At 41.1% G+C, this 27989-nt stretch overlaps 1 long non-coding RNA gene and 1 pseudogene across 1 annotated transcript; one reads left to right on the top strand and one right to left on the bottom strand.

The window, feature by feature from the left end:
• Positions 1-284: 284 nt before the first annotated feature.
• LOC137165694 (uncharacterized) lies at positions 285-27097 on the bottom strand. The gene is made up of 2 exons (XR_010923461.1): positions 26901-27097; positions 285-540 (listed from the first exon to the last, which is right to left on the bottom strand). It is a non-coding gene; the product is annotated as an uncharacterized lncRNA (long non-coding RNA).
• Positions 14421-15443, top strand: LOC137165684 (stomatin-like protein 2, mitochondrial pseudogene; annotated as a pseudogene).
• Positions 27098-27989: the final 892 nt, after the last annotated feature.

Genomic DNA, 27989 nt, shown 5'->3' with positions numbered 1-27989 from the left:
GAAATTTAACGGTTTCATATATTTTACTCCCAGTTAGTACCTTAGTGAACTTTCTGCCATCTAAGACTTATTTCTATTGCTTTCAATGTTCTTTGCATTTTACTTTATATATTTTCCTCTGATTCATACAAGCAAATAATTTGATTTGCAGTTGAAACATTGCACCTTCATTATGTTTCCATCCAAGAAAAAAAAAAAGCTTTCTGATTGCTGTAAAATGTGTAAACTGTGCTGTAACAAGATGATTTATAGTGGGGTTTAATGTAGTTGCAAATCAACGTGGCTTTATACTAGAGAGAATTACATTTTTATTTTCATTATCAGGTTCTTAATGTATCTCACTCCTTTTAGTTTATGGGACAAAAGCTGTCCCTAGACAAAAGACAATCCCTGAGTTGCAGTTTTACTTGATTGTATGTACAAGGTCCAACTCTCCCTTCATCTGTCATCTCTTGCAAGATGATTTCTTCTCTAAAGAATCCATGTGAATTGGAAAAGTAATTGTTCTTCGGTACCCTGGTCCACAACATCAACAATAATCTACAGAAAAAGTAGTATAGAATTCTATTACAATCACTTACTAAGACAAAGTCAGATATATTTAATTTCCTGTCTTTTTCCTGTCAATGCTTCTACTGTCTTCAGTAGACTTTATCAGGACATTAGGCTGATTCAGACATCTAGCCTTATGCAGCATGGCACATAGCCATTGCTTAAAGTTGGTTACATACTTAACTTGAAGTCGGTGGGATTTATCCACAGGCTTAGAATTAGGCACATGTTTAAGTGCAATGCTGAATTAATACAGATTTTAGCATTTGCTTAAGTGCAGGGCCTTAATGCTTTTATTTGTTCAAGCTTTCATCATGCTCACAATAATTATTTCTATAATAGTAGTATTATGATGTATGGGTCCAGAAGTGTTTTTAAGATTTTAAGTACTGAAGAATTTACATAGAGAGGCTGGAGTACCAACTCCATCCACTATAAAGATTATTAACTGAACGCACAGTAGCCAACACCATTGGGCTGCATCTGAACACTACCATTATATTACTTTTGAATCACTATGCAAAGATTATTGGGTTCTGTGTACAGGTAAATGCATTGCAGACAGGAGCAGTGCTTTCTCCCGGTTATCAATATTGAAGAAAATAATCACAAGTCAAATACTATTAGTAATGCTAATATAATACAATATGTATCTCTCTAAGGTACTAATACACCCCCATTACCATAGTACCTGTGCACCTCACAATATTTTTAATGTGTGTATCTCCACAACATCTCTGTGATAAGGAAGTGCTATTATCTCCATTTTACAGATGGGGACCTGAGGCACAGGGAGATTAAACACCTTGCCCAAAACCGTACAGAAAAATGGAGACAGAGAAGGTCTCCCACATCCCAGGCGACTACCCTAACCACTGGAGCATCCTTTCTATAATACATTATTATAATACTTAGCACTTATATGGCACCTTACAATATTATCTAATTAGTACTCAACAAGCTTACAGGGCAGGTTGGTATTATTTATCCACCTTAATAGCTATTTATTACCCCTAAAGCCAAATGTTCCAGTGTGGATTTTAATCTTCTGCTTGATTTGAAATTCAGGACATGGAGTCATGGAGGGCCAGACGAACATGCAGTCCATCTGCACTAGCCAGTAGGCCATTTGGCCACTCTGTCCTACAATTACCTGTAACAAGTATTAATTAACTCTCGTTTATAAATCCTTGATTTAGGATTTTTTTAAAAAAAGGACAAGGTAAAAGATGCCCTGTTCACTACTAAATGTGATAGAAACCCTGTACAATCTCTACTGTTTGAAAGGCACTTACAAACCTGGTATCTAAGCATTGCTAGGTAGATTGAGTTCCAAAGGACAAGGGATAAATTGAAAGGTAGTACAGCTGGACGGGAGAAGAGAAAGGGAAGATCAGCAGCATTACAGCAAAGCAGATAGGTCAGCAGAAGAGAGACAGAGAATGATAGCAAAACTCTGCTATAGGCTGAAATTCTATCTCAGCTTTCTGGTGACATTACAAATTACTTGACTTTTAAATTCACAGTAACAACATTGTTATGCACAACAGGTGAACATAATGCAGCTATGTATGATCTATTCTGTCCCCAGGCTATAGCTAACTAGTCTCAGACTTTGGGGGTGGTTTTTTTTTTTTCAGGTCCTCAGTGCTGACTCTGGATTCTCAGGACTTCTGCTGATACCGAAGTAACCATGGTGACAGAAACAATCAGCTATAGAGATATCATTGAAAAGAATAAAGAAGGAAGTGAACTAGCCTATGGAACTAATTCCCACAAGATATCATGGTGACCTAGAATTTAGTAGGATTCAACAAGACTGGACATTTATATGGATAATGAGAACATGAAGTGTTACATTGACCAGGACTGAAAACACAAAAACAGGAGTTTTGGAAGAAATATAAACCCTCAGGCTTCAGAGCATAGGTCCACCTCAGAATGATGGGGCTAAGAAAGAGGCTACCCCAGTCGGTAGGTTATTCCATAATGCAGAATATTCTTGCACCTTTCTCTGAAGCGACAGGATACTGGATTAGGTAGATCATTGATCTGATTCAGAGAGGCAAATTCCTCTCGCTAGGGAGGTGTTCAGGCAGGCTGCAAAGTACATAGTGCTTGAGCTCCTGAAGTCCACCTTGTCCCAGTGCACATATATTAGGGGATAGTGTGTTTCCCTGATTTAAAAAAAATGTGTTCCATTTTTTAAACAGATACATTCTGGATGAGGTGATCTGACAGTAAGGAAACAGATCAGCCAAAAGGAAAACATCTCAACTTTGCAGTTTCCCTGTGTAAGTGAGTATCCCCTGAACACCATTTATTTCCCCTAGAGCTAGATCCTGAAACAAAATTTTCATGACCTAGTCCTAATCCCAATGGGCAACTGAGAGAAGAATTATCCCCAAAATCAAGGGCCTTAAAGAAGCCACGACATTTGCCCACCTGGGAATTTTTAGAATGTATTAGTATGAAACTATAAATATCCTTACTACCTTTTAATAGATTGGAAAACATGGAGCAAGCTGATATGAGCTACAAAGGAGGCATTGGAATCTGGTGGTCTAGAAATCAGACTAGAAGTCAGGAGACTTCATTAATGATCTGGAAGATGGGGTAGATCGCACCCTCAGCAAGTTTACAGATGACACTAAGATGGGGGGAGTGGTAGATACCCTGGAAGGTAGGGATAGGATACAGAAGGACCTAAACAAACTGGAGGATTGGGCCAAAAGAAATCTGATGAGGTTCAACAAGGACAAGTGCAGAGTCCTGCACTTTGGACGGAAGAATCCCATGCACAGCTACAGACTGGGGACCGACGAGCTAGGAGCAGTTCTGCAGAAAAGGACCTGGGGATTACAGTGGATAAAAAGCTGGATATGAGCCAGCAGTGTGCCCTGGTTCCCAAGAAGGCTAATGGCATATTGGGCTGCATTAGTAGGAGCATTGCCAGCAGATCGCAGGAAGTGATCATTCCCTTCTATTCAGCATTGGTGAGGGCGCATTTGGAGTATTGTGTCTAGTTTTGGGCCCCCCACTATAGAAAGGATGTGGACAAGTTGGAGAGAGTCCAGCGGAGGGCAACAAAAATGATTAGGGGGCTGGAGCACAAGACGTATGAGGAGCGGCTGAGGGAACTAGGCTTGTTTAGCCTGCAGAAGAGAAGAATGAGGGGAGATTTGATAGCAGCCTTTAACTACCTGAAAGGGGGTTCCAGGGAGGATGGAGCTAGGCTGTTCTCAGTGGTGGCAGATGACAGAACAAGGAGCAACTGTCTCAAGTCTAGGTTGGACATTAGGAAAAAGTTTTTCACTAGGAGGGTGGTGAAGCACTGGAATGGGTTACCTAGGGAGGTGGTGGAATCTCCATCTTTAGAGATTTTTAAGCTGCGGCTTGACAAAACCCTCACTGGGATTATTTAACTGAGGTTAGTCCTGCTTTGAGCAGGGGGTTGGACTAGATGACCTCCTGAGGTCCCTTCCAACTCTATGATTCTATGACTAGGAGTATGTTCCAATCCTAGGTCTGCTTCTGACTTGCTGTGTAATCTTGGGCAAATAACTTAGTTCATGTCCACACTACAGACATTGACTGGGTAGCTATATTGGTCAGGGGTATGAAGAGGTGTGATCCTGGACTGACATAGCTGGGCCAGCAGAATCTGCTAGTATAGGTGCAGTTGTACCATGCAAAACTGCACTTTTACCAGAATAGCTTGTTTCACTAAGGTTGGGGGGATGGAATAAGCTGCGTCCAAACGAGGAGCACTTTGCCGGTATAGGACTGACATGGCCTTAGCCTGTCTTCATGGTTACAGCACTTACATTTTGTTCATATCTGAATTAGACAAATAATGAAATTGTTTATGCTGGGCTAGGGGGTGTTAGATTTATAGACATGCTTTCATGTTTAGAACAAAAGGAATTAAGAAATACCAAAAAGGGAGCTTCATTCCCACTATCACACACAACTTCTTCCAAATGATCAGCTATATTATCCTTTCCAGAGAAGAAATACAGAGAAAGGGACATAGTGCACTAGAAAGTCTACAATGTTTAATGTATAAAATTTTCTTCAAATTTTTCCAACAGTACAGACAGAGGAGTATTAACCTCATGGAGTTTGTCCAGCTATGGTTAGGTTTTCAGAAGTGACTATTGATTTTGGATGTCTCGATTTTTGGGGTGCCTAACTTATGATACTTTAAGGGGGCCTGATTTTCAGAGGGTGGATGCTCAGCAAATCTGAGGACCAGGCCCCTTTAAAATGTCAAGTAGGGCACCCAAGAATTGATACAACCAAATTCATGAGTCACTTCTGAAAGTTTTGGTCATGGCATATATTTAGACATCCTGGGACTCATCCACAGGGATTCAGTTCTGGTGGGTAGCCAAATGGAGTTTCTAGTCCTTCAAAAGCTATGGTTATTATGAGATCAATAAGACCCACTTCAACAGAGGAGTTATTGTTTTCCCAAGCCCTTTATCCAGTTCTGAAAGACAGCACTTCATCAGAGATTGCCATCAGCACTTTCTCTACTAGTTGGAGCTCTTTCCTTCAAGATTTTAATCTGTGATTACTAAAGTATTGATTTGGTTCACAGAAGCCTTGACTCAATTCAAGAATCATTATCTGCCATGTCAACCCAACAACAAAATGCCGACTTTCTGAAGAAAGATTTAGAATGTGGCAGGCCGAACAGCTGACCTAGAAAATACCTCTGCTGGGCTTGACATCTCTTCTCTGTTTAAGGGCAGAATAACATTATTGTTACACAAAGCAGATAAAATGAAGGAACAGGGCAATGCGAGAAACCTGTGACTAGTTGGTGCCCCTGAAGAAAAGTGAGTAAGGTATTTTTCCCCAAAAATGATTAAGTGATGATTTAGAATGATCAAGTTCTTTGGAAAATATAGTAAAGAACTCAGTAAAAATAACAGTGGTATCAAGGGGCACCACCAGAAATGTTTCCTGTGGTACACACCATCAATCCATGTGGAACCATCTCCCTTACAGCCGCTGTTCCAGGCACCTTGCCCACTGAGTCCACACCATGCTCAGCCCCTGCCTTCCAGCCCTGCCTGCTCAGATGCAGTGTCCATCCCTGAAAGGGGACCCAGGTTGCCGGAAGATTAGGGGGCTGGAACACAGGACTTATGAGGAGAGGCTGAGGGAACTGGGCTTGTTTAGTCTGCAAAAGAGAAGAGTGAGGGGGGATTTGATAGCGGCCTTTAACTACCTGAAAGGGGGTTCCAGGGAGGATGGGGCTAGGCTGTTCTCGGTGGTGGCAGATGACAGAACAAGGAGCAACGGTCTCAAGTTGCAGAGCGGGAGGTCTAGGTTGGACATTAGGAAAAAGATTTTTTACTAGGAGGGTGGTGAAGCACTGGAATAGGTTACCTAGGGAGGTGGTGGAATCTCCATCCTTAGAGGTTTTTAAGCTGAGGCTTGACAAAGCCCTGGTTGGGATGATATAGCTGAGGTTAGTCCTGCTTTGAGCAGGGGGTTGGACTAGATGACCTCCTGAGGTCCCTTCCAACTCTATGTTTCTATCATTCTAAGTGGGGCAAATCCGGTCATGACCCTGAGAAAAGCCCTGATGCAGGAGCTATCCCCATGGTAGTCATGAGGAGGAGCAGTGCTGACTGCCCCATTGCTCAGTGTGTCCTCTCAGGTTTGTCCCTATGGCTCCTCTGAGTGGGCAGTGGTACGGTCTGTGCTGCTCCTCCTTGCCGCTGCCAATGGTACACACTGTGTGTCACATGCGTAGGGCTGTGGGTCCCACTGATGGTACTTATACAGGCAGTACTTAAGTTGTAATGAAAAAAGTGCCGGGGTTCAAACAATTTTTTTAACTTTTATAACTGACACAGCAAGCCCAGAGATGCCGGGGCCATGAACTATCAAGCCTAGAGGTGCCGGGGCTCAGCTCTGGCAAGCCCAGGCACAAAGTAAGCACTGTATACAGGACAGTACTTAAGCGCAAGCCTAACTTTAAGCATATGTGTAGTCTTTGTAATGTTAGACACATGCTTAAGTACCTTCCTGAATCAAGGCTACTTACTCGATATATATCATCTTCTCTCCTAGGATCTCAACCTATTTTGCATATATTATTTACAAACCTCTCAATATGCCTATGAGAAAGTTATGTATTATTATACTCATTTTGCAGACTGAGATATGGAGGCTTAGAGACATTATAGGACTTGTTCAGCTCAGACAGTGTTCCAGCAGCAATGGCAGGATAAAACCCAGGAGAGTCCTAGTCCTAGTCCCCTGTCTCTAACCCTTTCTTTCTGGCACTTTCTGTATTTCTTATGTACTAATACCATACATTCAGTTTTATGGTGTCTTGTGTTTTTCTTTGGATTTCAGTTCTATAGTTCCTCTGCTGAAAGTCTCAACAACTGAGATCCTAACACAGTTTTGACCATGTGGATTCCCATTCCTTCAAACACGAGTTGGATTTATCCCATGCTCATCCTGCTGCGCATTACATGTTTTCCATCTCATGCACATTTATCTGGTAATCTTTATCCTTACAGAATACAGAGCTGAAGTCTCCAGCTGGGTCTGTGGGATGGGAGCAGGGAGATGTGCCAGAGGTAGAAGAAGGGTAGGAATGGTCAAGTTCCACCTTGGTCACTCCTGAACAGTGGTATGTTCATGGCATACACACAGAGAAATTAGACAAAAACATAAATACTTTTACTGGGAGATTGCAACATAACACTACTTTATTTCTTAGCATTCAGAATAATATCTCACAAGAACCCCAAAACATAGAGAGACAAATTAAGTACTAATACTAAGTACTAAACCCAGAGAGGCAAAATTCACCCCAACTTACTGTAGCCTGGCTGTCTACAAACTGACTCTGCCAGGCCCAGATTGCATGCTTCCCTACAGAGCCCCCCAGTCCATAAGCAGGACCAGGACATCCCCAGAGAATGTAAAGTGATAAATCCCAATTTCAACACAGTCTTCAATACATCGCAAGCAAGAGTGGGAAGAGTAGTGGAGTCTGTCTCAGGCCATTTATAGCTTCATAACAATGTTCTTACAAATTATAAAAATAATTGTAACATCATCTTGGTATCTAATATATATTAGTACTAATGATACTATGAATTATATTCAATGCATAATAATAATTAATTTAATAAGAAACACAATTTTTAAAATCTCCTGGATAGCTGAGGAGTTGTCAGATACAGACCACAGCAATGGAGAATCGGGACAAACCAGTGCTCTAGTCCCTGGTACCAGTGGTTATACCACTTCTAATCACATCAAGGATGTCAAAGTTACTCCTGGAGGTAGTCTCTTTTACCCCCATGCTGTGTACACAGCAGCCACCGAAAGGTGTCAAGAAATCTGTAGTGCCACCAAGCCATGTGTGGGTCTTACAGCTGTTCTGTGGCATGCAAATACAGCATGCCAGAAACATGGTGAAGCAATTCATTTATGCTCTGATTCAGCAAAGTACTTAAGCATGCATTTAACTTTAAGCACAGGAGCAGTCCCACAGAAAGCAATGAGCTGACTCTCATGCTTAAAGTTAGGCATGTACTTAGGTGCCTTAGTGAACGAGGAACTTTCTAGAGAGATACACAAGGGTTAAATATGACTTAGAAGTTTAACATTGCATTGCTGTGTTCCCACCTTCTCACCCCTTAGCGATCTCCTAATGGAAGATACTGAGTGTAGATGCAATCCCCTCCCCTGGGAGATATGGCGCTATTTATTGTGGGAGAAAGGCATGTATCCTAATGTTTATCAGAATCTGTAGTAATGACATGATTTAAATGTATGTTTGCTGGCTTCTTAATTATTTTTGTTGCATAGTATGGTAATTAGCGAGAGCTATAAATGAAATGCCCCAAAGCGGTAATATTTCACTTGGATTTCACAGTGTATTGCTGTCACTGTTTGTTTGTAGAGATTGTACAAGACAATTTGTGTGTGATTATTTATTTTGGACATTCCATTGTTCCACTAGATTTAAAATGCTTACAAAATAAACCTGGATCTTGTGAATCTGAACTGATGTTGATGAAACTGGGGCCAGCATGTCATATCGGAGTCAGGAAATAGCTCTAATGCAGCCGATAACCACAGTGATCAATAACCCAAACCTAATTCACAAACGAGTAGATTCTCTACAAGACTCATTATCTGCAGTTGATCAGGGAGAGAAAAAAGTACCTTGATAAACTTCAGGAGGTTGAACTATACTGATTGCAAGAATACAAAGATTTAGGCAGCATAGTTAAGGTACCATGCTATTAACCATAATAGAAATTTTAGTGAATAAAAGTGAATACTTTTCAGAAGATTGAATCAGTGACTAATCCCTGTGAAAAACAACTAGATTTTATGGATCTTCATTCTCAAATGCATTTCGTTTCTTCTTTTTATTTTTTCTTTAACAGTTCTCACAAATATCACACGATGAGTACATACAGAGTTTACTTCAGTTTTTATAGAGAACTGATTGTAAAGTAACTATCATAACAATGACTTTTTTGTACAACCTCAGGACCCTGCTGCCATCATCAAGGCATATTTCTTGTTATTCATTTTTAGTGGCACTGGGACTCTATTGTACATACACATACAAAGGAGTAGTCCTTTTTCCTCCAAAGAGTTTACAATAAAAATAGCTGAGATAGACAAAGGGACGTGTGATCTCCATTTTACAGATTGGGAACAAAGGCCCATGGAGATTAAGTGACTAGGCTAAGGAAATCTGAGAAAGAGCCAGGAATTGAGTCCAGATCCCCTGAGTTCCGCTCCAGTGCCTTAGACACAAGACCATCCTTCCCCTCATTATCAGCATATTGTACTGACAGAGCGAATTTCAGTCCACTCATTTCAATTAACTAATAATGTACACCTGCCTTACGTTCATTGGCAGACTTAACCATGTGGCCTGCATAGCATGTTGCTTCCTTCTAAACAGACAATTTCAAGCAGTCTCATGCCTAATACTGTCCCTTGGTATCTTGTCATGGCAGGACAGCCTGCATGCCCTAATGATCCCCAGAGTCTGTTGGCGGGGGCTTTTTTGCTCCTGATAGGTTAAACCATGCTGGATTGGTCTATGGGGGAGGGGCCAGACAAAAACAGACACCCTGGTCCTCCAGGTTGGGGTTTAGGCACAAAGCTAACAACTCTGTCCTGTAAAAAAAAAAATATATATATATATATGTTACAGAAACAGCGTTGGAGAAATCAACCATTATTGTGTGTGATGGCCTTCTGGAGTCAATGGCCCATATGACTGTCAGTGGTGAAAGCTGAAGGAAGCCACTGTGTATCTGATCTGTGCATCTACGTCCTTTCCAAAAACCAGCTTGCTCTTTTTGAGAACACTATCAATTGCCTCTTATATATTCTGGACTATGATCTTACATAATACTTTACTTGGCACAGATAAAAGTGTAATACCACATCAGTAATTACAATCACTGAGAGCTCCTTTCTTTGATATCTTCGCTATAACTCCATTGATCCACTTATTTGGCACGTTTTCCTTTTGCCAACCTGATGTAAATACAGGGGTCAGGATAGATGCTGCTAACTCAATATTAACCTTGAAAAATTCTGCATTCAAGTTATCCTTGCCTTGTTTTAAATATTTGATGGCTTGAATGATCTCTTCCTTTATTGGGTATATAGGTGCCTAAAGATGCAGATAGACTCCTAATTGTTTTTGAAAATCTCACCAGGTGCCTTTCTGCATTTTCAGACACTTAAATACCTTAAAAAATCTGGCCCTTAGTCTCTCTGTGCCTCAGTCCCCCCATCTTTAAATTCGGGATCATAGCACTTTCCTTTCTCACAGGGGTGTTGTGAGGATAAGTATATTAAACACTGTGAGGTGCTCAGATGAAATGGTGATGGGGGGCATGTAAGGAAACTAAGGCTGTGTTTATACTGATGGCGGCAAATTCGCCGCCGCCAGATCGATCTTTCTGGATCGATCGAGTGGGTCTAAACTGACTGCTCAATCGATCAGGAAGTCGACTGAGTAAATCCACCCTCTCAAGAAGCATAGGGCTGCGTCGATGGGAATGCTGTTCCCGTCAGCGCAGCGCAGTGTGAACAGCGCGCAGAAGGGAAGCAGAGCAGTCGACGTGAGTTACGCAAACTACTCTGCGTAGTTTGTGTAACTCCCGTTGACTGCTGCCGAATCGCGAGGTAAGTGTAAACCAGCCCTGAGTCGACAGATAGATATTACATGAGCTCCAGAGAGGTCTCTTACTCAAATTGTAGCAAGACTGTTTGGCAGTTCAGGAGAGGAAGGGCAAGTTCCATGAGGCAGGCTGGAGTAAATCCATGGACGGCTTTAGAAATTAGAAAGGTAGATTAAAACTGTACATTGAAACAAATGAGGAGCTAATGGAGTTCTATCTATAGTATCTTCAGAAAGCCCAAGGAGTCATTTTATTATGTATTGATGGATGTTGTGAAAATTGTAATTAAATGTGGTGCTCATGAAAAGTATCAGCTTATTTGCATTCTGGGAAGGTGGGTCTAAGCCCAAAAGGCCAGCCTCCTCAATTGAGGGAGGGGCTACCGAGCCCAGAAACAACAGATTCCATGGGATGACAAATAATAAAAACATGAAAGGGAGCAAGGGTCAGAAGTTCAAAGTGAGGGTCCTAGACTGGGACGCTTGGACACACCCACTGCTCCAAAAAGGAGCCCAAGGAGTTAGTGGACACCACTCAGAGGAACTCTGCCCAGAGACTTGAGGGAAGTAGGGACCTAAAGTAAGGCTGCACAATCATAAATAACCTCCCTGTCAAGCTTTCTCCTTCTGGACTGACTTATTGCTATCATGACCAGTGCCAGGAGTTGGATGAGGAGGTAACACAACTTTCTGGGGCCTCAGACAGGAAATGCATAAAGCAAATGTGTCAGAGTCACAGTTGCAGAGACTCTGTTAATCCACAGAACAGGTAAATCACAGGCAGCGGCAGAGTACGCTTCCCCACGCTGATATGTTAATAAGCTTCAGTCCTGAATTGCAATGTACCTCAACCAACCCTATCATAACTTTTAGAAGTGTATTCCCTATGACACCAACAAGGATGCCAAATAATGCCAACTGTGGTGACAGCTTTTGTTTTATGGACACCTATAAGAAACAGGGCTGAAAACATAAGCACATTTCATATAGACCACTGAATAGATATCAATGGTAATGGGCCATTCTACCTTGAATGGTCCCTTAGAATATGTGCTAATTACTTATGCTAAACAATCTGTTCCACCTTGCATTTAGCTGTGATGGTGGGAGTACCTTTCCCAGACATGAAGACGAGCTCTGTGCAGCTTGAAAGCTTGTCTCTCTCATTCACAAAATTTGGTCCAATAAAATAAAATACCTCACCCCTCAGCTCTCTTTACTATCCTGGGGCTACAACTACACTGCATACATCAGATGGTAATAACTTTTTTCCACTGACTTGGCCATATTTGAACCAATGTCTTAGAGTAAAAGGCTCCATATTCCAACAGAACTAATCTAAGCCACCAATTCCCTCTATACTGTAAATTTATTACAGGATCCTGACAATGTGAAAGATGTAATTTTTGGTAATTGCTTTTACCATTTTATATTATCATATTCATATGCACACAAATGAGAATTCATTAGGAAGGGATACTTATCAAGTAGAGTGCAAAAAAGTAGAACAAAAAAGTTTTAAAAATGTGGAGATTGTTTTGTAACACATTTTCTGAGCTTTCACTGCTGTTAACAATCAAGGAGAAAAAAGGGAGAGTGAACAGAATTTTAAGCACCATCGCTTTAAGTCACAGGGGTTTTCCAATGACAATAACACTGCAAAACCTCTTCATTCCATGCCCATGATCAGATAGGACATTACTGGTGCATAATATTTAGCAGCTACGTGATCTCTACGCTCAGCTGGTATCCATTATGTCAGAAAGAGAATTACTTATCAAGAGTGAACATTACAAATAAAATAAAAGTTCAATCATTGATTCTATGGTATTTTTGTTTTGAACTAATTGTGCTACTGTGGCATGCTACTTTCCATTTAACTGTGTCCCATTTTATCAATTTTGCCCATTTATCTATCGAGATCACATGCATTTGTTAAGAATTATCTTCGTCTGAGCTTTCATAAAGCATTCTCCCCTACTGTCTAAATCTATTTGTAAAAATATTATATATTGTTAAGCTTTAATAATCCATTTTATAATATGCATCCTCTACATATTTAAATATAGAGCCTCAAGGAATTCCTATGTGCATTGCCTCAAAGAAATTGCCTGTGTCTGAGGAGTGCCCAGTGCCATTCATAGGGGAGGAGGGTGAAGAGGTGATGTAAAGATTTTCTTTGCACTCCCCTGATCGTGGGCTGCTATACCCCAGCAGCAATGAGTGAGTTGGCACACAAGTCCCTCTGCTGTGTTTAAGCCACAGGAATGATCCTCCTATGACCAATTATGCCAGCTTTGGTATTCCTTTGCAGGCAGCACAACACTAGGACACTTCAATGGAGCACAGATTCTGGACCAGAAAGTCACACCACTGGCTATTCATTTTGTAAGCAATGTAACACAGGGGAGCTACTTCCTTAAAATAACAATATTCATAGCTATACAAATGTTCCACTGTTAAATAAGTGACACTACTCATCAGGAAAAAACATTGGTTTTTCTTTCTTTTCCCCTTAATGCTCATTGGGACTGATTCTCTCATTTTTATTTATTTATTTTTTTAGAACACCAACTGATTTCCTTAGAATTACACTGGTGGAAAACTGGTGTCATACAGTGGAAAGAGTTGTTGGTGACAGATGGAGAAACATTCAATATTTTAAAGGATATTTTCCAACAATTTGTGCACCCTGTCTTGCAAAAAAAAAAAAAAAAAAAAAATAAAACCCACCCAAAAATAGAAAACAAACAAAAACTTTATTTTCAAATGTTATTTCTGTCTGAACAATTATTAGTTGGCGTATTCTACATAAAGACCCTGCTTCTGCCTCTCTTTAAATCAATGACAAAGCTAACACTGACTTCCAGGAGAGCAAGACTGAGCTCTGGATCACTTATATATTGAAATATTTTTGGTTATTTGGAATTCATTACAAAATTGAGTTAAAATAAACGTAAGGGTGTAGCAAAAAAAAACCCCAAAAAACCACCACATGACAGCAGGAAGAAAATGTAGACTTCCTCTAAATGTACCACCACCCTTTACTGAATCATGTCCTGGCCAGCCTGAGTGGAGTATGGCAGATGGATAAAACAAATATTTGGGAGGTAAGCATTATAACATTACCTCTGGGGCTGATTAACTTATTTCACAAAATATAATTAGCAGTGCAATGGAACCTCTTTATAACTTTAGCTTTCTGATGCAATAATAGAAGGTGGTAGGTCAGAGGCATACAGGGTGGAACAAAAGGTGTAGGAAGCAGACTAACAACATGAAATCAGAAGATAGAAAAAGTCAAATAAGGCATTAGGAAAATATTCCTAATTATGAGATCAGTCTGTCAATTGAATAATTTACTCAGCAAAGTAATCAAGGCACCAACATCTCTAGACATGTCTGAGAGAAAATGTAACAAGTGGAATATTGTAGAAAGGGGTTTGTGTTGTAATTTATTAGTATTACTTCACTAGAAAAGCTTATGCATTGCTCATTTAATTTTTGTCTAACTTCTAGAATATGTTCTGTGTAAGGGTGATGTAAAACTGAATAGGAAGAGCTGGTATTTACTATTATTTTAGACAAACTTTGTTCAGCTGTGATAAATAGACCAGCGAGTGGATTCTTATCTAGACTTCAAAATACCTGAATGATCTTGCTGCAGAGCTCCCGGCAGCTGGGGCCTTGGGGCATGGCGGGCTCCTGCTCCACAGAGATGCTCCTCCTGCCTGCCCATGTGGTGCTCTTTGTGCCCCTGGGTAGTGGAGCGAATGGGCAGATTTCACCACAACCTGGAGCCCCGGTTTGAATTTCCTCAACCCACTCCTGGGTCGGATTCACTACGTGCAGAGCCTCAAGGAAATCATCATCAATGTCCTGGAGCAGTCGGCCATGACACCGGATAATGTCACCCTGCAGATAGATGGCAGCCTGTACCTGCAGATCATGGACCCCTGTAAGGCAAGTTATGGGATGGAGGACCCTGAGTAAGCGGTGACCCAGCTGGCCTCTCTCCACTATGGGGTCTGAGCTGGGGAAACTCCCTAGACAAAGTTTTTCGGGAGTGGCAGTCCCTCAACACCAGCATTGTGGATGCCATCAACCAGTCCTTGGACTATTGGGGCATGCAGTGTCTGTGCTATAAGATGAAGGACATCCATGTGCCTCCTGGGTGAAGGAATCAATGTAGATGCAGGTGGGGGCAGAGGGACAGAAACAGGCGACAGTGTTGGAGTCAGAGCGGACCAGGGAATCTGACATCAGTGTTGTCAGAGGGGTGGAAGCAGGCCCAGATCTCGACCTCTGAGATTGAGAAGGCTGAACAGATCAACAAAGCTGCTGGGGAAGTCAGTGCCATGCTGGTCAAGGCCAAGGCCAAAGCAGAAGCTATTTGGCTCCTGGCTGATGCTTTGACACAACAGAATGGCAACGCAGATGCCTTCCAGTTGTGGCTGAACAGTACGTGAGTGCCTTCTCCAAGCTAGTCTAGGACTCCAGTGCCATCCTGCTGCTGTCCAACACCGGGGACATCACCAGCATGGTCATGTAGGCCTTGGGCATCTACAGTGCCCTGATCAAACCACAAGCTGTGAAGAGCCTGGAAGCAACCCCACCGGTCCTTGAGGTCCCCAAGTCCCCGAGCACAGAGCTGCCTGAGGCCGACCAGGTGAATTCCAGCTAGTGGAGGAGTCTGGAGGACACAGACCGCTGTGAACAAACTGCTGTGACAGCAACTGTTTTGGAGTGGGGCAACCCTGCAGGGCACCTGCCATGAGGGTCATGCCCTATTATCCTTCCCGATGAGACTTTCTTTTCCCTCTTTTGGTTCTTATTTTTATTTGGATTTAATCATGTAATAAAGGAGATGGCACAAGAAAATAAAAAGTGAAAGCAGTAGTCCTGTTGCAGTCAAGGCACTAACAACAACAACGAAAATATGCCATCAGCTGAGTTACCAGGCTAAAATAATTTCCTCTTGTGTCCTAATTATTTTTTAGTGCTACATTACTCATTAATAATGACCTGCATAAAATATTCAAATGGCAATATAATTGTTTGTGTTAGAAACATAATATCCAATATCCCTGCCTTATGATTAAAAACTAGTCAGCTCATTCCCAAATGGTACTTTTTCAGTAAAATTTAAAAGATCAAAGTAGCAGTTAGGCACAATCCATCAGTTGTATTAACATGAATGTCAAAATCCCCCAGGATGAAATTTTTCTCAGGAGAAATGTACTATAGGAGACAAGAGTTTATGGACTAATTAACTGAGAGAATGAAATTCTACTACTATAATTAAAGTTACAATTTTAGAGGACATAGATCTAATGTGACTTTAAATCAGAGTACCTGGGAAATGTTTGATGAAGTTTGTTCTGTGACATAGTTTGAAATTCAGCTGATGAAGAATTTGACAAGATTTTTCATGTGACGCGTTAAAAAGTTAAGGGAAAGTGTGTTTATGGGTGGAAGGGCTGTTTTGCAGCAGGATGTCCCTCTTTTCAGTCAGTGTTTCAGGTAATATTTATGTTGTGACTGATTACAATCCTTCACATTTCATTTTCCAGAACTAGTTTTATCCCATCTTCCAGTGGGTGGCTACCCACACACACACACACTGTCATTGATGCTAGCCTTGGAAGCAGAGGTGGGCAAACTCAGCTAATTACAGCCTGTCCCTGGTTTGAACCACTGAAGTCTGCTGCACTTGCTTACATGGGGCAAGCACAGAGACTCTTTCTGCAGCCTGCAAAAGCACTAGTATGTGGATATTTTGCCTATAACTCTATTACTGGTTGGGAATACACCTGGGTTTATATTTTCTATTCATTGTTAATGAAAATTCCCCATTTATTGGTTACTGTATGTAGTTAATAAGTTGTAAAAGAGTAATCACCATTTTGGAAAGGCGAATAGACAGCTCAGACTCCATATTTGGTGTCTTCTTCCTGAGCTGTTCCTGTTCTTTTTGGGTAAAGGCGGGAAAGAAAAGGTGGGAAGGAGCTGGAGTCTGCCCGGCAACATGACTGTATAAATTACAGTGAGACAATCAGTTCAGGGCTGTTCACTTTAGAGGCAGCAAGGTGAGGTCACAAGGAGATGGAGAAGAAGAAGAAGAGTCTCTAGAACAACACAACAGACAGCCCCCACATTAAAAGTCCAGCTTACATACCTGCAATGGTTCCTGAGTCCATCATCAGGACCCCGGGTTCCAGTCTCCTTGTCCTAGGAGATCATGAATAGCACCCCACGAGGGAGAAGAAAAATCTTAAGTACATTACACTGACTTTGGGCCTGGGTTTAAATGGTTTTATTTTGGGAAAGAACCTGGAGTTCAGCTCCATCTGTTAAATCCCCGAGTGACCCCTATTTGTTGTTTATCCCTTAAATAAATTGTTCTTAATTAATTTGTTTTGAGTCTTTTAGTATTTTATCCACCTTACTGCTGTGGTGACAGATACAGAGGGGGACCTTAGACACTAACCTATTTTATTATTGGTGGCAGGGTTTTAGTGTCACCCATAAAATGCCATATTTTTCCCAACACTATGACAGAGGCCCAGTGTGAGGCTTAAGTGGTGTGTAAGACCCTACACTCATCTTCAGAGATGGATTTTGTTCTTGCTTTATTTTAAAAGTTTCTTTTCTTTTCTTTTTTAAGCCGAAACAGACTGGAGAGAAATTAATCCATTCAGCTGTGTTGAAACATCTTGCATCATGCATGGATGCTGGCATTTGGAACTTGCTCAAATCTCAGTGATGAATGCATTCTGCTAAGGGACAAAGTCACTGATGTTAATTCATGCATGGAAGACTGTGGCCTATAATACAGCAGGACACACATAGGAACTGTCTGTCTCCGAACATTTGCTTCTGTTTTCCATATGGATGCCCTCATCTCAAAGGACCCAGTTGTGTCCCTGAGGGTCTATATGTTGAGGGGTATTCTGCACACAGTGTCTCCCACACTAGACTGCAGCAGAGGGCTCTCCAGCAGACTGGGGGATACACATGAGAGGGAGGCCAGGCAGTTTTCATGCCACAGAGGAAGGGAAGAGGAATGCACGTCATATCTCCTGAACCTGGTAAGAGTTTAGTCTGTGGTTGTAGAACACGTCTATCTTTGAGATCTCTCTTTAAGGGAATCAGTCAGGGCCGTTTTAAGACCTTTGTAGGTCTTACCTTCATAGGCCCCCTGACTGAAATATCTAATTTGATTTTAAGCTATTAATAAATATTTTTTTAAATAAAAATAAAAAATTATATATAAATTTTTTTTTCGTAGGCCCTGATAGTTTCGTAGGCCCTAGGCACTGTGCCTATTGTGCCTAATAGATAATACGGCCCTGAATCCAGTGGTAGCCACTGGCTGTGGAACCACCTATATACCTGGCTTGAGTGTTGTTTAGAGTGCTGCAAGAGTAGTGGTGAGTAGGGAATGTTTCAGGGTCTCAGAACCACCTTGAAAGCACAGAGCTTCCATGCAGATGCCCTTGATGTCATGCTGTCTCCCTAAACCTGGGCGTATCTCAGGCATCTCTGGGTGAGCTCTTTATCCTGTTCCATAGGCTGAATAAACTACAATGAAGAGAAATTTCCTATGAGGTTCATCTTGCATTTAATTTCCCATTTTCCTTCATAGTAGCAATGATGACTAAGTCCCCATTTTATGTACCGGTGCTCAGAAAGACAGCAGAAAGTTTTGCAAGATACTTGGAAGTACCTGTAAGTACATGTCTGAGGTCAGAAATGACCTGATTACTGCTTACAAACGTTATTAAAGGGATATATTGTGTTTGCCCCAAGTTCTCTTTGCAAATACAAAGAGAATTTCATATGGTACTTAGACATTACAATGATGGGTGCTACACAAAACCCTGGGGCAGACGGACAGACAACATGGATGTGCAAGAATCTGTTAAAAATGGTATATTTCCACTTCCTGCCTTCACTCCCTTCCCCACCACAATCCTAGCTGTTGGTATAATGAAAAAGAGCTAACTTCTGTGTTTCTGCTTTAATTAATTTTGTCATTTTTCTGCAAATCAGCACCCAAAACCTAGTTTTTATTATGAATGATCCACATCCTCATCAGAAAGAGCTAATAAAGTAATAGCTTGCTTCAAAAACCTAGGTTCTGACAAACTGACAACATTTTAAGTGAATATTGGAGAACTCTGGATGTCTTTATGAACACTGGATCGATAAGATATGCTGAAAGGAAGAATTGCTTGCTTATGGATCGGTGACAGCTCCAGAGAGATGGAGGACAAGCAAATTGGCCAAATAAAAAATAAAAACAACCCACCCTACAACCATCCTCTCAGCACTTTAATAATGCTGAAATCCAAATATCATTGTTTGATGTGGAATACTTAAAGAATAAGACACAACCAGCAGGGCATTTGGGGAGCATTATACATCACAAGGCTACAGACCTTAGAAACTTGCTACTAAGAGTGTCTTATTGCCCTAATGAAATGTAACTAGCTGGCACCGGTTAAAACAGTCACAGGCTGGTGGAACTGTGACATCATGGGCACTCCCCTTTCTCTGTCCTGTCTCTCAGACTTTATATCAAGGGTTCTCAAACTTTTTTTTTTGCTGAGAACCCTTTTGAAAATATTTCAGGCTGTGAGGACCCTCCCCATGCTACGCCATCATTACTTCTGCGCTGCTGCTGTGGGTGGCGCTGCCTTCAGAGCTGGGCACCCAGCCAGCAACCGCTGCCCTCCAGCTACCTAGCTCTGAAGGGCTTGGGCTATCAGCCCCAGGCCTAGAGCCCTGATATGCACAGTGTCTGACAGCCAGAGCACCAGCATGTGCAGGGCTGACAGCTCACAATAGTCGCTCCTCCCCCCCCCCCAGTGGCCTCACGACCCCCTGCGGCGTCACAACCCTCAGTTTGAGAACCCCTGCTTTATATTCTCCCCACTGCTACTCTGTAAATAGTTCATTGCTGAATGGAGAGATTCCAACATCAATATCCTTCTTCTTTTTCCCTCCTTCATTATACACTGAATTCCTTTGCACACTACTTATGAATCAGTGAACAACAGGGACAAAGAGACCCAGACAAAAAAGACTACTTCACATTTAGGCCCAGTAAGAGTGGAGAGGAGAATTCTGATTTAGCAGGGTTTTACACTCACTTAACACTGGTGTATACACTGAATATGCAAGGTGCAAGACACTAAAGAAGCATTATCAACAGCCAGTTTCAGTCCTTGCCCTGGAAATTATTAACATTGAATTGGCATCACTGGAACTTGTGTACAGAATTCTAGAGCCATTTCATTAGATCCAATAATCCAATAAACTTGTTGAACAGCCTTATTTATAAGAAAGCCAAGAGAAAAAACTTTCAGGCAAAGTAATTCCATGGCACAGATTAATAGCTTGAGGAGAATAAAATGATATTTGGATGACACTTATTAATGCAATGAATTAGTGTTGTGCTGTCTTGCTCTTCCCTTCATAAATCAGAACCTCGTGGCAGCAAAGAGTAGGAATAAGCAGAATGAAGAGCGAATGAGAGACTTCAAGCACAGATCTCCAAGGAGGAGTGGATGGAGAATACAATCTTTTTTTACTGCTTTTATGCTTATAAATTCCTGGTTGGTGCTCATAATCCACAGGGATGGCAGGTTGTTTATTTGTATTGCTAGTAACTGCACAAAAACACTGGAAGACCCACTGCTTCCATGCAGCGGATCGGAGTGAGAGTGGGAGGAAAGGATAGCAAGAAGGGGTGGAGATGGGGCAGGGGCTGGATGGAGCCATGGCACCATACCCCGAATGTGCCAGCCAACACAGCTGTGGCAGTGTGCTTGGTGACATTTACTGCACCAGGTGTAGGCCCAACACACTTATATCCTCACCAGAGCAGGAGGGAGACAAGGAGGCACACTGTGACTCAGAGAGTCACAATCTACTTTCTGGACTGCCCCTTGTTCAGAGTAGATCATGAAGTACTGATCTAGCCCTATGTGTTTGTTCTAGCACCCAGGCTAATGGGATCCTGATCGTGCTTGTGTCCCTAGGTCCTTCTGTATTATAAATAATAAACACATAAATAAAGAGGTATCTACTTAGAAAGTTGCCTTGTGAGAGAGCTAAGGAATCTGGATTTTGATAACCTAAATTAGGGAATTAGGGAGGAAGTCAGAGAAACAGAAAATGAAAAAAGGTCCAAAGGTATTTCTTAACATGCACGTCATTCTCTGATATCATATTAAATCTCCCTGCACTGAACCCGGTGTGGGAAAAATTAATAGATTCTTGAAAGTTCACTGTAGATCTGTAATCTATAGGGGAAAGCAGGGGATTGAAAGGTCTGGGCAATGCTGTTACTTCCTTTCACTGATCTCGTTAATCAGCTTGACTCTCTGGAGCAACGCCCCTGTGAGAACATGACATCTTTTCTGGAATAAAAAAAGGAATATGTATATGTAAAACTGCTGTTATATTTTCCCCCTAGTTTATCCTATTCAAGTGGTACTGTGCCATAGTAATTTGGACACTTGGAGGACTTTACTGATGTGGCCAAATATATGTTTGCTATTGTTATTTTGCCAGTGTCCAATTGGAATAGAGTACAAAATGGGTGTTTTCATATCTTCCAGACATATTAGTTCACACTAGGGAAAAATTATGAGCTGGCGTACCTGCCGTGTGAAGTCATGCTATCCATTCCTGAAATCCATTATACCTATTTAACAGATACATCTAGATATTTACAGATTTCTACTGTGTATATATAGCAACACGCATACATCTATATGCACATGCTTTTTATGACAGAAGACTGATAGGTCTTCTATAGTTAAGATTATCAGCCTTCTTCTTAAAACTCAACTCTTTTATGTGCTCCAAAATCTGCAGTAACTCAGAGTGCCTTGAAACTTTGTGTGCCTCATGCCACTGACTAAGGTGAGTGATCCAAATCTGAGGTTATTTTACCAGGGGTTTCAGAGATACAACCCCATAAAAAACAGTTTTTCTTAATTTTGTAAATTCTGCCAACATAATTTTGCTCACAGATATGAATCAAGCTAAGACTTGATCATTGCACCAGGGTCTCAGTTGCTCAAGAGTTACCCCTACAGAGGGCCAGCCACCCACTAGCCCTGTGGGAGAGCAAAAAAATCAGTGTTATCAGTAAAATGGTTGTAATGTCATTGTAGTCATGTCCCTAACACCCACAAATTAAACGGATTACACCGAGCATGCGCAGCGAGAGAGGCCAAGGGGGCTGATAGCCAACTCTGAGTAACAGGACTGGGGTGGGGAGAAGAAATTTTGCAGTCTTCAAACCTGTACAATACCAAGGTGCTGTGAATTCAAATCCAACCTCAGCAGCGATCTTAGAAGGGCTGAAAGATGCACATTGCTACAATCTGTATCTGTCAACTTTAAAAAATAAAAATATTTTGAGAAAATGTAATCTGAATACAGCAGAAAATTCAGAAGGCCCTCAAGACATTTTTAAAAGAAAATAAATTACACAGGCAAATGCTTGCTGGCAGGGATAAGGGGTTTGGGAATGTAGCAAAGAGATTGGGAATTGTGGGGAAGAGGATACATCAGGATGGATGGTAGGGAAGGAGAGAGAAGTTGATTTCTGGCAGAGTTTATGGAATCACATGTCTAGATTCCAATACCCTTATACACGAATAATACTATTTTAGGAGCACTTGTGAAGTAAGATGGTACCCAACACAAGTAAATGAGCAGTAGAGGAAAAGAGATGTCTTTAACAAAGAGGGAATGCCTGTTGGAATTACTGTAATCAACAGTGGTAGCCTATGGCACAGCACATTGAGGAAGCCTCTAAAAGACATGCCCAGAAATGCATATCTGAGACTTTGAATGTCTTAATTGGATGTCCATTATCACAGCTTTCACCACTTAAGGACAAAAATGGAAAATATTGCCAGGATATTGATGCACAACTTAACCACTGGCATAAGCAGTTTTGTAAATTAATTAATAGATCCCCGTCAAGGGGTAAACTATAACTTAATCCAAAAATGAACCTAGAAGAAAACAGGCCAATGACATTAAAGGGAGCAATACTTGTGGTCAAGCAATTATGAAGTGATAAAGCACCTGGCCTTGATTACATTCCAGCAGAACTATTAAAGAGTTGAGATCCAGATTTATTTTACTGGTTTCACAGAGTCCACTTAAAAGTTTGGGAAAGTGGTCACATTCCAGAAGATTAGAAAAGGGGCTGCATCATCCTATTTTTTATAAAGGGAATGTGATCATCTTGCTCAAATTATCAGGGAATAATGCTGCTGTCAGTTCCAGGGAAGGTGTTAACAATCATACTACTGAACCCACTGAAGTGCTGTCTCAACCATAAAATGAGAGACAGCCTGTGTGGTTTGCATCTAAAATCCACGCTTTGTGGAATGTACTGAAAAATGACTAGAGCAACAAAAGGAAGTTAATATCAGATTTATAGACTTTGCAGCTGCTTTTGATGCAGTGTGTTGATCAGCACTGGGGTTACTTCTATGTCAGTATGGGGTAACTAAGAATTTAGTGTGCCTAGTGGAAGAACATTACCATGGTACATTTAGTTGTATGAGAGTCAATGGTTAAATTACAAACTGGTTTTCTGTAGATTCAGGAGTATGACAAAAATGCATTCTCTCACCTACATAATTTATTGTTTTAAGAGATTACGTGATCACAAAGCTGATGGAGCCCAAATAGAAAGTGTGAAATTTAAAAATTCATCTTTAGAGGTTCTCAAGTACGTGGATGATACCACCTTATTTGGAGAGACTACTGACCAACTACAGCTAATGTGAAAAAGCTGTGAAGAACTGCAGAATCTATGGGACTAAGATCAACAGTGATAAAAGTAAAGTTATGTATGCCTCCTATAAAAAAGGAATGAATGACCTACCGACTTTGAACATTGCTAGTAATGACATCAAAAATAGGCGAGTAGTTTTATCTGTCTGGGTAGTAAGATGACAGCAGGAAGTTCTATAACTGAAAAAGGCACATGTTGGATTGGTCTTGCTTCAGTGGCATTTCAGTGTCTTCAGAAGCCTCTGTTTGGGCAGCAAGATGTCTGTGTGACTGCTAAGATGAGTATTCAATCTGGTGGTGATGACAACTGTGTCATATGGAGCAGAAATATGTCTGTTAAAATAGGTGAGAGAGAATGAAAGAGTTTTCAAAGTCAAAAGTTATGGCATATTCTTAACATATGTTGGCTAGATTTTGACGAGGAGATACTGAGACAATCCCAAAAGTTTCAGCCTTGCACCAGTCGAGAACAAAATGACTGCTGTGGTGGGGTTATTTCCAATGTGCAGAAGAAGGTATGCTTCTACAGAATGTTTACAGAGTTGAGGTCAAAGGAAGTAGAGCATGAGATTGACCATGACTAAGGCTGGAAAATGCAATGTTGCGGGATTTAAGAAGACTAGATCCTCCCACACGAAGGATGGAATAATTGCAAGGGACTGTTTAAGATGAAAGTCCATTCTATGTGACACCACGGCTACATTATAGCCATGTGAATCTGCTGCTGCTGCTCATTGATGAGAGAAATGAGATCATTCAGTCCATCTTATCAGTAAGGGATGCTCAAACAATATATTAATTATGCAAACTGCTTATTCTAACTCTAACTGTAATATAAAGTTCTCCTATCTTAAAATGCATCCTACTACCATAATATCTGGATCCTGCAGTTTTTATACTAGAATTTTCAAGTGCAAACATGTAAACAGCTCTCATCTTATAATCATGGGACATGTCTAATTAATTATAACACAACAGCTCACAGTCCAACTTAGCCCATCTTTACACATTTCAGAATTCATTAATACTTTATTTGCTGGATTACATTATTGTTCAATGCATCTATTCCCCAAATAAGTGCTCTGCAACTGAGCTAAATGATCAGCTTTACAGGCTCAACTCAGCATTCTTTGGTATGCAAGGCATATTTCATCCAAAAATCAATATGTGAATGGGTTGTGCATCTTAGCTTTTTTTTGCAGGGTACTAGTTTTGCAGATGAGATTTTTCTTTTTTAAACTAAAGAGATGTAATATTTTAAACTGTCACAGGAAGCTTTTCTGGAGAAGACTCACGGGTTTTCCTGTATTGGCACTATTGACAAAGTGAAAATTGTCATGGTAATCAGCCTTTCGCACCCACCAGGTCTCTTGCTAATTCTTGCATTTTCTTTCCTCTTTTTAGCTGGCAGTGCAGACAAAGGCTAAGAGATATCTGTGTCTGTGACTGTCATTATATCATACGAAAAGAATTTAACCGGCTTGTGTCTATGGTATTGCTGGAAGTTAGCCACATATCTTTTCACTGCCCAATAATCTGTATTAGTCCCAAGGCAACCACACTGTGATATCCATAAATTACTGAAGAATCATAAAGAATAATGATAATAAACAGCAATGCAACATAGATGAACATACCATACTGAAAAAGACAGTATTTCTAATCAAATGGTATCTCTGCACACTAGTTGAAGGTGATCAAAAGCAATCATTGGTGGGAATGGAAATCTTTGGGTAAAACACTGGGTTGAGACTCAGGAAATCTGGGTCCAATTCATGATTAGGCCACAAACTTCCTGTGTAACTCTGGGCTAGTCATGTTTAGTCTTTTAGTGCCTCCGTTCTGCATCTGTAAAATGGAGATAACAATACCTTTTAAACTTACAAGAATGTTGCAAGGATAAATTAATATTTATGAGGTTCTCAGATATATATCTATAACTAGATTGGTATATATAGAAGACTCAATCTAAAATCATCCACTTACACTTTCATAATCAATGCTTAAGTTCCTTATAAAATCATATAGAACTGAAACACAAAATAACTATTTTATAGGTTTATTTTGACCATTCTACAGAATTTAATAGAAAATCAAATCCTTTTGTAGAACTCAACATTAAAACCTAAAAACGGTTAGCATTTGTACTCATTTCTATAGAACATTATTAAAATGTATATTATATTGATTTTCCCCACTATATAAATCTGTAAGACCATTATGAGAAATTTGGTTGAATACCAAAGAAAAGACCAAAAGGTTTCAGAGAGCACTATAGATGCCAACTCTGACAAATGTTTACTTTTTCAGTATCTCATGACATTTCATTTAGACTATAGACAGAAGAATACCATACCAGCAGAAGCCAGTTCTAATTAGCTTTCAGACTAGATTCTTCAGATGCAAAGAAAAACACCAACTCTCAATTTGTGACTCCAAGCGATCTCTAACTAATTCAAATATAGCATCGTGCATGGTCTAAGCTTAGACCATGTTCATACATTTCAGAATTCATCAGACCTTTGGCAAGGTCTACATTAGAAAAGGTTTGCTGGTAAAGCTGTACCAGCAAACTTTCCTAGTGTGGCTGCAGTTTATATTGGCAAAAAAGTACTTTTGCTGTTCAGTGAGTGAAATAATCTATGCTGGCAAATGCACTTTTATGCCAGTAATAACTGTGTTTACTCTAGGGATTTTGCCAGTGTAACCCTTCTGGCCATTGGAATCGGCAGTACAAAGGCTGGGTTCAGTATCTAAGGGTTTCTTTTCAACTATACCTCACCCAGTAACCTGGGACAATTGCACACCACCCCTTGGATGCCTCGAGAGGCAATACTTCCCCTCTCACAAGCACAAAGTCTGAGTGTAGAAAAGAGATTTTTAATAAAAGAGGAAACGTAAACCGCCATTACCTTGGGAAAATGCCACAAGCGGGATTCATAAACTTAAAACCAAGAGCACAACAGCCACCCCAGAGTTCGTTGGGCAGTGTCCTTTTGCCTCAGGTTCTTAAGTCCAGCACCCAAAAGTTCTTTTAACATGCCACTCCCTTCACCTCACCACACTCACAGTTGTTGTCCTTGGTCAGTGAAGAACCAGAGGTCAGAGGTGCATTTGCAGGGTTCACCTCTCACCCTGGCTGGGGGAGGAGGAGAAGGTACCTTGCTTGCTCCGCTATCTGGCTGCTTACCACTCCGCTCCACCAGCCGCTCACTGCTCTGCTCTGCTGGCCACCCTGCCAGCCACTCTGCTGCCAGCTGTACTTCAGGCTAACCTGCCATCCATCACCAGTGCACACCCTTACCTTCTGCTGCCACCTGCTTCCCTACTGTGACCTCTGCAGGTCAGTCTCTTGAGAGTCCATCCTGCTCTTAGTGATTTTCAGCTCTTAGTGGGGGAACTTCATTGCTGAAGCAGACTGGGCAGAAATGCTGCCCCTCAACAAGTGATTTTAGCTTTAGTGATCACTTAACAAAACAAAGGACTCCTAATGGAGCCTTAATTAGCACCATCTTTGAACAGTGGGGAGGGGCAGATTAAGCCTTAGGATTCTTATACAGAGCCCACACTTCCCCACAGGGACACCTGTCCCCACTCACCCTCCCTCCCTCTCACAGGGGTCTGGCATCCAAATCCCCTGCTTAGGGAGTTGAGTTCAGTTGTGGGTGACCCCCTCAATCAGGACAAGCTAAGCACTCAGTTCTGCTGCCCTTTATCCATACAATAAGGAGAACAACATTTCATTACCACTGCATTTAATGCTAAAGTGATTTGTAACGCAACACCAGCCAAAGTTGATCACTTTGGCAACAGAGCTCTGTCTCCTGCATACCTAGGCTGGGTGGGGGTGTTCTGGTCCTGAAGCCTTTACCCCTTCCCTGCTAGCTGTCATGGGATAGTTCATTCAGACCCTGCTTACACTAGTATAGAAATGGCACAAAAAATCACATGACTAACTGACTTTGCTGTAGTGGCAAGAGTTTCTATGTAGACCTGCCCTTAATATACTGGATTGCACTATTGGGCAAAGCAAAAATATAAACACTATTGAGGCACTATATCAGGTGTTGATGACAGATACTGAAGAGTATAAGAATTGCAGACTTTCACAAATGCTGGCTTAGTTACATGGCCCTGCCCAAAGCTTTACTGGAAATTTTCAGTCAGTTTATTTGCTTGAAGGGGCTGGCACAGGACTGTAACAAAACTCACTGAGAGAAATAAGAAGTTATAAACGAGGTGGTAGTTTGTCTTTTGGGGCCAGATCCTGTCACTCTGAGTCACATCCAACTCTATGGGCCTATTTGCACATGTCCATACTACTGAATGCAAGTAAAGGTGATAGAATATGACTTTTAATAGTGTGATAAAGCTCAGGGTGTTTGTAATGGTT

This window comes from Emydura macquarii, unplaced genomic scaffold (assembly GCF_026122565.2).
Source record: "Emydura macquarii macquarii isolate MOO-44397 ecotype Brisbane River unplaced genomic scaffold, CSIRO-AGI_Emac_v2 contig_318, whole genome shotgun sequence".
NCBI classification, from domain to species: Eukaryota; Metazoa; Chordata; order Testudines; family Chelidae; genus Emydura; species Emydura macquarii.
This window is presented reverse-complemented; position numbering and strand designations above follow the sequence as displayed.